Source organism: Strigops habroptila, chromosome 6 (genome assembly GCF_004027225.2).
Source record: "Strigops habroptila isolate Jane chromosome 6, bStrHab1.2.pri, whole genome shotgun sequence".
Classification (NCBI taxonomy): Eukaryota; Metazoa; Chordata; class Aves; order Psittaciformes; family Psittacidae; genus Strigops; species Strigops habroptila.
Genome location: NC_044282.2, coordinates 9697450 through 9707640, shown reverse-complemented (window position 1 = coordinate 9707640; position 10191 = coordinate 9697450).

The following is a 10191-nucleotide window of genomic DNA, read 5'->3' as shown; positions in this document are numbered from 1 at the left end:
ACTTCTCACTGTCTCTCTACAGCATCACAGCTCGCAGCCATAGCTGCTGAACACCCCAGTGCAGAAGCCTAACTCCTTTCAGTAAGAGAAATGTCATATAATTACCTACTTTAGCATACCATTTTAAAAGACAATTTAAAAAAATGTTATGCTTTCCTACAAAAAATCTAAAAAGATATGTGTGATATGCAGTTGATAATACATTCACAACCAAAGAGGCTTGGGCAACATTGTTGGGTGCCTCATAATATAGGATGCTGATAATAAAATTAGGAACTCAGTGGTCTGTGGATAAAGATATGACCTTCCTATTTTCTCTGCTGCCAGGGTCTTAGGTTTGGGTCTCACAGCATGAGGATTTGGCTAGGAAATCATTGAGGTTTGCCTAGCTGTAAGTGGGAAGATTTTGGCCTGGATTTTGTTTTTTGTTGAGAACTTCAGGATGCAAAAAATATGTGGGAAAGGAAGCCTTTCTTCTACTCTTGGTCATATCTCCAAATCTGGCCCAGACTACCACTGATTTAAAGTATTTTCTATCTTCTGATAGCTGTTGCAATTTATGAGAGAAATACAGATATATGGCTGAATTCCAAGTCGAGAATGCTCTTGAAGCTGCACCTCACTGGTGAGTCACCTCGAGTTCAACCACTGCAGAAATCAGAACTGTTCACTCTCTCAGGAGTGTGGGATCTTTCAGGGTCACTCTCAGAACAGTGTTCACTTGCCCCTTTGGTGCCCTTACTGGACTTCTTCTGAGATAAATATTTCTGGTTTCCAGGATTCTGTTCACAAACATAAACTTCACTTTACATTTTGTAACAATACAGAAAAAACCCCACCATATTCCGAGAAACCACAAAGAGAAACCCAGAGAGCATGACACCAGAATTAAAAACATAGCATCTCCACATGAATATTGGTCTTGGCAGTGCAATGCAGTGTCACTGATCTTGCTGAGATATCTAAAATTACTCTTCTGTCAGTATTATTACCTGTAGGGGAGGAGAGAGACAGAAGTTGTTCCTGGCATGGTTCAGAAAGACAAATTGTCAGATGAATTGTAAGGAACAAGGGTAGAAGTTTTAAAATTGGGCTCATCTGATCCATTTTATCCCTTATAAGTTAGGAGCGAAGCCCAAGCAATCATCTGCCTTCACATACAGTGGAGGAAAATCAGGCATTTGCAGATTGCAATTTATCCCATTTGTCCTAAACATGAATTAGTGTTAGGAAGGGCTTATTTCTATCTCTTGAGCCTAGGTGGCTAATGCAGCCTGGATGGCCAGTTTTTAATTAAGTTTGACAAGATGAATTCTACCCTGAATGATTTTGGAGAGTTCACATTTCTTCATATCGGTGGCACTTAGCAGTCAAACTAACATGATAAAACAAGTTCAGTTGTACAGTAAGCAGTTCAGCACAGTGAAATGCATGGTCATTCATATTTACAAGAAGAGGGATTATATTCAAAGCAGTGATGCTGACCTGGATTCATGTTCCTTAGTCAGTAGCACATTAAACATGAACTTCTACAGAGACAACACTTACAGGGTAAACATCAGTTTTGGATGTATAAACAAATGAATACCTTGAAAAAGTAGCAGATAATACTATCTCTTAACAGGATATTACTGAAACCATTACTCTATTTGTTCACAGCTCTGTTACCCTTCCTTTAAAAAGGATGAACAAAACCAAGAAAACAAGTACAGTAATGCTTATATTATAGAGAAACAAATAGCATGCTGTAAGACTTCAGTTTGGCTAGGATTTTGTTTTTTTTTTCAGTTGATCCAGAATATGATTAAAATATGAACTCCTCAGCTTGACTGAGAAACAAGGAGGGAGAATAAACAGTGGGAGAAGGGCAAAATGAAACTCAGTAACAGCATATTTTCACCAGGTTAATTAGCCACTTTTTCTTTTGAGCTAGCTTATTTGAGATGTGGCAGATTCCCTAATGCTGGTTTTCCTTATGAGAGGGCTGATAGTGTAACAGACATGTTATGAAAGAGAGATCAGATCACTTTAAAAAAGTGGGGAGATTATTTTCTGGTCTAGCAATGGTAGGCGTTCATGCCCCTAGAAAAATACTAGAGATAATATTTAACATTTTATAATATTAAATAATATTTAGTGTTTAATAATAATATTAAACTGGTCCCAAACTTCTGAAAATCTGTTGTAATTAAAGGCTTGCTTCAATCCTGGACTACCCAAAGTCTTCTCACTTTTCTGTGCTGAGCTTTCAAATCCCAGCGGAAACATATTCATTGTAGATTTTTACTATTTCCGAAAAGTGCTACAGTGTCATAGCACTGACAAATCCTGTTGTTTAGCCATTTTCAGCAGAAAGCAGGTGCCAAGAAGCATTACTGCCATCTGCGCTCTGCACTATCATCTAGACATCTGTCTGGAAAAGTGTGCACATTTGGAGGAAGTGTCCTTTCCTCAGGGATTAAAGCATCTTGTTTTAACACCAGAGAACATGTAAATGCATGCATGTAAGCATATATATACACATACATAGACGTATATGTGTATATTACTGTACATGTGTCAGTAGTTCCTTCCAGCAAACAGAAGACAATAAACATTACTTTGAGTCTTTGCATGTTCTTCAATTAACTAAGGTAATGGCAAATATAGTTTCATCACTGTAATCTATCCACAATGAGTTGGGGTACCTATTTAAAAGCAGAGAAAGGGAACCAGGCATTACTTCAATTCACAGGGTGCTTTCTTAGCCAACTTTTCTGAGATCCTTTTCAACAAAATATATTTATCATTGGTTTTACTTTTGTAAAGCTGTGCTGGCTATCTGAACTCATGTGGCATACAATCATATTTTGCACAGTGTTTGTTAATAATTCTTTGAAGTTTAAAAAAAATCACTACATTTTTGCCTTTTTCTACCAAAGTCCTAAATAAAATAAAATGCCTAAAATAAAATGCCTAAAATAAAGTGCTGTATCCTAAATAAAACACAAATCTGCCCATATCCTTGAACTAAGTAATAAGGCAGTAAGCAGGGTTTTAGAGAAACTCAGCTCACTTGTAAGAGAAGAGGAAAAAGACAGAAGGGAAAAATAAAATCAGGAGATTGTTTGCCATCAGTTTTAAATGCTGTTTTCAAGGGCCCAGTGTAATTCACATGCATGTCTGTCAGGTTCTTTTTTATGGCTTTGAGATAATGGACCACAAATAAAACTTCCACAAATGTTATACTATATTCTTCCTCCCTCCTGGAAACAAGTTCCTTTCTGGTTTATATCCTAAATTAACTCCACCAACAAAAATAGCCCAGCATGAAATCTGCGAAGGTCATTGACAGAAACCCCCTCTGTAGGGGAGGTTTGCGAGGACGCCTGCACGTGGTGGACATCCTGAGCAGGCACAAGGGCAGTGAACATGTAGCTCAGATTCCCATGCGCTGCATCAGCTATTGTTATAAACACAGCTGACAAAATGATTTCTCCAGTAAAACAAGTAGAACACGCTGAGAGATTGGAGAGATATGAAAGGTGAAAAAGTGCCTTTTCTTACTTTTTCTCCTGCTAATAGAAATTACAGATCAAAAAATGTCTTTTTTTATTATTTTCCTTTCTCTGCTTTCTCTGACAAAAGGAAAGTTGCAGCTTTTTTTTTTTAGCTTTTTTTTTTTTTTTTTTAATATTTTTATAACAACTATTCTGCTCACTAAAAGTCTGTTCCTTTATTATCAGCCAAGGACAGATAAGACAAACACGTCACACCCACAGTGTTACTGGCACTCACTTGGACTAACTGTATATTTGAAGCACAATGCAGAGTTCCTTCTATTAATCTGAACAAACATCCATCCCATCCTGAAGTAATATTCTGAGCACTTATACAAATGAGGAGATTAATTTGCTGAATAATTCTTTGCAGCTTCAGGACAATAACAAGCATCGTGATTCATACAGTTAAATGTTGAAGAAACCATTAGACAAGGACCTCTCAGCCAAATTCTCTGACTGTGGAGAACTGATAGAAATCCTTTGCTGCCAAAGGTTTGCCACAGACAGGAATGTGTGTGACATAGTCTTTGAATTCTAAGAAGCCCTTCTGCTAGAAACACCTTTCAATTTACAGGTATTCTTGGTCAGGAAAGCACAAGATGAGGATGGTAAAACCGAACTGAATTTAATAAGAACTTCCCAGTAGCCATGCCAGAGACTTTAACTTGTTTGCAAGGTTTTAGAAAGCTTAAGAACTTAAACATGTCACTGTTATGATTCTTACTGCTTCCTGTTTAAGGGCAAGACAAGAAGTGGAAATTGGTCAAAAATAGCTTCTTGGAAGTTGTTTCCATACCAGACTGAGTGTGTTTTTACAATATTTCCAGCTCTATTTTCCATATCAACAAGTTCTCATAAATAGTACTTGAACAGTATGTTGCTGATTAGGATCACACTAAACTTGTAAACCGCAGATCCACCTACAAACGCGAAGTTAGTGTTGAACCTCAAAATGATACTGACAAGAAAAAAGCGAATGATGAATACTTATGGGTATCAGGGTGGAAGTTAAAATTTCTTGAACACAGAGAATTTTGCTCATTTAAGTCCTAGCCCTAAACATACATGATGATTTCTGTTTTCTGAGTGCTCAAATGGTTGCTACAGAATGCTTTCTCCTGAAAAATGGTATTTCCAGAGAATAATATTTTAAAATATTTGCTTTTCAATTACAGAATTTTGTAATATAGTCCTATTTCATAGACCTATAAAACTGAGTGACGAGATTTATATAAATCACCAGTAATATCTGGCAAGATAATATAGGGGAAGGTATATGCAGAAATATAGAAAATCAATTATCCTTCATGGTCTGGTTATATGTTTCTACAGGCACAACCATCAAGCAGACAATATGGGTCACACACAATCCATCCAGACGTCATTATACCTCTGGGGACCAAACAAGACTAACTCAAATATCTCCCTGTCCCACAGTATTATTTACTTCATAGGGACAAAATTTCCACTGTCCTTAAAGCATTTCATAGAATCATACAATCGTAGAATAGTTAGGGTTGGAAAGGGCCCTAAGATCATCTAGTTCCAACCCCCCTGCCATGCACAGGGACACCACACACTAAACCATGTTGCCCAAGACTGGTCTTGAACACTGCCAGGGATGGAGCATTCACAACTTCCTTGGGCAACCCATTCCAGTGCCTCACCACCCTCACAGTAAAGAACTTCTTCCTTATATCTAACCTAAACTTCCCCTGTTTAAGTTTGAACCCATTACCCCTTGTCCTATCATTACAGTTCCTAATGAAGAGTCTCTCTCCAGCATCCTTGTAGGCCCCCTTCAGATGCTGGAAGGCTCCTATGAGGTCTCCATGCAGCCTTCTCCTCCAGGCTGAACAGGCCCAACTTTCTCAGCCATGGTGTTTCTACTCTCAGAAAAGCAGGAAAAGTTTCTGCGAAGTGTGTCCAGGTCCCTCTGCATGGCATCCCTTCCCTCCAGCACATCAACCGAACCACACAGCTTGGTGTCATTGGCAAACTTGCTGATGGCGCCCTCAATCCCACTGTCCATGTCACTGGCAAAGATGTTGGACAAGATCGGTCCCAACACCGAACCCTGAGGGACACCACTCATTATTGATCTCCAATTGGACATTGATCCGTTGACCACAACTCTTTGCGTGCGGCCATCCAGCCAATTCTTTATCCACCAAGTGGTCCATCCATCAAATTGATGTCTCTTCAATTTAGAGGACATTGTGCAGGACAGCATCAAATGCTTTCTACAAGTCCAGGTAGATGACGTCAACTGCTCTGCTCCTGTCCATCAGTTCTGTAGCCCCATCATAGAAGGCCACCAAATTGGTCAGACAGGATTTCCCCTTAGTGAAGCCATGTTGGCTGTCACCAACCACCTCGTTGTTTTTCATGTGCCTTAGCATGCTTTCCAGGAGAATCTGCTCCAAGATTTCGCCAGGCGCAGAGGTGAGACTGACTGGTCTGTAGTTCCCTGGGTCTTCCATTTTCCCCTTCTTGACAATGGGGGTTATACTACCCTTTCTCCAGTCGTCGGGAACTTCACCTGACTGCCATTATTTTTCATGATTTTCCTCTCTGTGCATCTCTTCAGGACACTAAGGCAAACTTAGTTCGAAGTAAACAGTAAAACAAAAAGAAGTAGAAGGAAACATACAACCAACATGGTGACTACTGTACATATACAGTGGCAACTAATGTTACCCGTGCACCAGCCTTGTGCTAGAGCTTGCTGACTGCGAAGATGCACAATACTTTAATGGACCTGACCAAGACCACCTTTACCACAGTTTTCTCCATCCTCAAATGTTCTTTTTTCCTTCTCTTTGTTCTTATTCATTTTCCTGCCTTCCCCACCACAGCAAGATATCTGGGGTTTGAGTTCCATGGCTGCTGTTTTATGGTATTTGTGGTAAAAACCAAGTTTGGTAGCTGTCTTAATATTCAATCGGTTGTTTTCTTTTTCTTCAGAGAGCCGGGCAGGAGAGGCAAAAGGTAGGAAAGGGGAAACAACCCCAACAAAACCTAAATGTCTGAAATTAAATTTTTTGGCAGGCTGACTTTATTCAGCATTTGTTTGTTCAGTTCTGATACTTGACCAGGCATAATAATCACTAGGGTGACTTTGGGGGATTAAAGTCTTAAAGCCCAGTGGATTAGTATGTTCAAACCTATATCTTTCAGCTGTTGGATAGAAAAAGGGTTGCTTCAGGAGTAGATTTTTTTTCTAAGTAAGTGTTTGCATGCAGAAAGCCCAATTTGTCAAAGTACTGAGCAGCTCCCAAGAATTAATGAATTTATCTTCTAAGCTGCCTGGAGAAGTGGAGGAGGATTATCTCCAGTTTATAGATGTGGAAGCAAAGCACAGACGAATAAAACAACTTGTTTCATACCAGGTCACATACCGGGCACTCCTGGTTGCAGGGGCACTTGCTGATTTAGGGCAAGAACAAAAGAAAGTGGTCCTATAAGCTTCTTCATTGCTTTTTCCCAGGTGGGGGAAATGTCGTCTTTGGGCCTCTGCCTACTGAAAGTTTTGGTGAACTCCAGAGCCCCTGATCTCTTCAGTAAGGTCTCTCAGTAATGGTGTTGATGTTAGCTATTAAAAAGAGCAGAGAAAGACCTTGGCTTGATGCCCTGGATGTAAAGGAGTACATCTTGGCTGAGTGAGGTGAACTGGGCAATCCACCAAAAGGTTTTGATTACTACCCTGGCCCACAAGTTTTCTTCAGCTAGGCCTGTTAAAAGAAAGAATTCTGTGTAACTGTTATAAAGCAAGCCTTCGGAAAAATTAAGTCAGAGGAGTCTGTCTCAGGTCTTTTGTGTGTGATACGTGCATCACACCAATAAGTTTAGTGCTGGGAATAAAGGAGATGTGCTGAAATGCTGATATAAAACGCCTTTTGTTCTTCCAACTATTCTTATTATCAATGGCAGTCAAAATGATCTCCTTCCCACTTTTGAGATAGCTGACAGGACTGGTGGTTATTCTGAAAGTACCTTTGGAGTTCAGGAATCTCTTTTCCATGCTGTCATTGGCTTGATGTTCTTGGAGGTGCTTGAGATTGTTCCCCAGAATATTTGGAAAATTTGGAATCTTCTTTTAGAGAAGTGTGAGAAGTGAACCAAATATAGCTGCTGGAGATAGTTGCAAATGGCTTCTTTCAAATCTAAAATTCCAGGGCATCCTTTTAAAAAAATGTATTCAAAGTCCACCACAAATGTGATACTACATATTATTAATGAAAAAAAAAAAGGCGCAATAAAAAAAAAAAAAAAAAAAGGAAGGAAAGAAAAAAAAACAAAGGAAATCCTCAGTTTGGATATTTCATGACCTTTTGTCACCAGAGACTCCTGTCCAGACGGACATATACAACCCAGCTGACACTGTAGCACTTCCTCCGCCGTCTTTCTGTGAGACTGCCAGAAAGGAAACAAAATCATCTGGATTATCTGGAAGCCGAAGGCTTTGGAAGTTCTCTCTGTATTATTCAGTTAAACTTGCAAACACTCTGGTAACACCTCTCTAATGTTGTCCCTTTTCAAGGATGTGCTGGTAGCATCAGCAGAAGTCACAAATATTTCATTTAATTTCCTACAAATAATGGAAACATAGGTAAAAACATTCTTCATCATTTGAATATGAGTCCTATATAATTTTTCCCCATTCCTTCAGTTCCTTTCTTTTTTTTCTAACTTCATCTGGCCTCACAAACGTGACATTTTGTATCTAGATGTGTAGTTTTCCTCCTAAAAGAAGCTCAGGCCTATCTTCTCCTGACTACAATAGTGGAGTGAAGCAAAAAGCCACCTTCTAGCACAATGGTTGTCTATTCTCCTTTAGAAACATCATTAGTCTGTATAAGAGGTATGTAAAGCAATCTGTTTGACATTGAGTAGGATACACTCGAAGAAAAGTATAATCTTAGGAGGTAATATATTGGCCCTGTCTTCTGATATGTTAATCATCAAAGTCAAAAACACACATCCCCATCCACACTGTCTGAGTCAGAACTGTTACGGTTGCTGAGATTGTTTTTGAGGTTCCCTTTAAGAAGTCAGAGCTTAATTGAATGGATGTAGCAGTGATGCACCATTTCTTCTTCACATGTGCAGGTAAAAGGTACTTCTTAAGAGCATGGAAGAAGATGGGCAATGAGAAAAATTTCTTGTAACAATGTGTTAGCCAGTGCGGTGGAGATTTTCTGTCAGGGTTAAAGAGCTTTCCAGCAATACAGCACTGGATCGCTTTTAAAAGTTTCCCTTTGCTTTGGTTGACCTGCCTCTATGCCTTTTACATGGAGCTGCATTTGGACAGTATTTGTAATTTTTTTTTTACGGGAGCTGGAGAGACAATGGAGCTGTGCAGCTTCTCACATATCCAGGCTCCCTGCTGTTGGCTTTACAGATGCCCTCAAAGTCAAATTTCCCTGTATGCATGCAGACAGCTATCCTGCATGGGCAATGTTGATACTACCCCCTAAAGCACATGCGACTCGTTGCATTTAAGAGCACTGTATCATACTGACAGACTTTCGGCTTTCCGTGAAGCAGCTATGCAATAGGAAGACTGACAGGTAACAGAGCCCTATGCCTCTCTCTCCACTCTCCATCTGTTGCTGCCCAGATATACCACAGTTTTAGCCCCAGAATTGCCAATGTCTTTGAGCAGTGCTAGTGAATGGGGTGTATGTCTCAAAAACAACAGCAAATGCATCAGAGTTTCATTTTTCATCTCAATATAAATCTACAAGTATGGAAGTCAAAATAGGAAGAGATCATGTTTCCTCCTCCCCCATGATGTTCATTCATCACAGAGATGACACCAGGAGGGTATTCTGGTATATATTATATATTATTTTGTGGTACACAGATCATTTTTCAAATAGAAAAGTAATCCACATAGCCATTTACTCACATCTGGATATAACTTTTTGGTCTGACTGAAAATCACCTAAGCATCTTAATGCACTTAGGAATGATTCCAATGCATATGCAAAGGGATGTTGCTTCACTTTGGTGGTTTTTTCAAAAGACTCTGGAATACCATGCATTTTTTTCCCTTAGAAGAGTGAAATCAATTTACCTCCAAATGTGCCCCCTTGGCGATACTGTACTTTTGCCAATATTAAAAGTATGTAAGCATGTCTGGAACTTACTGGTGTGTTTCCTGGACAAACAGAAATATGTTTGTAAGAAAAAGAAGTGGCTGAAAACAGTTGCTTCCTTTTTGTTCTTTTGGAATAGCCTGTTACTCCAAATAATTATATGTACATAGTGTGTATAAAAAGTATCCTCCCAGATTTTAAATTTGTGTCAAGTTTTCACTGGAAATCGCATATGCAATGGTGTTGCCTCAACCTGCTGCAACAGTATGGCAGGATCTGCAGAGTAAGTACAACTGTCAAGTGAATCACAAAATGCCAAATTTTAAATTAAATATGTTTCCAGGGTGAGATTCCAGGGTGTATTGCACCATATATCACTTAAGCATAAATTTTAACTCATGAGGTTTTATCAGACTCTGTCTATGAGACAGTATTGTACTCATAATTCTGTCAGTCTACAGAAATTACATCAGCATATGTAGATCAGATTTTTTTTACTTACATAAGGAAGCAATAATATGTTGGTACTCACTGAAGGTCTGTTT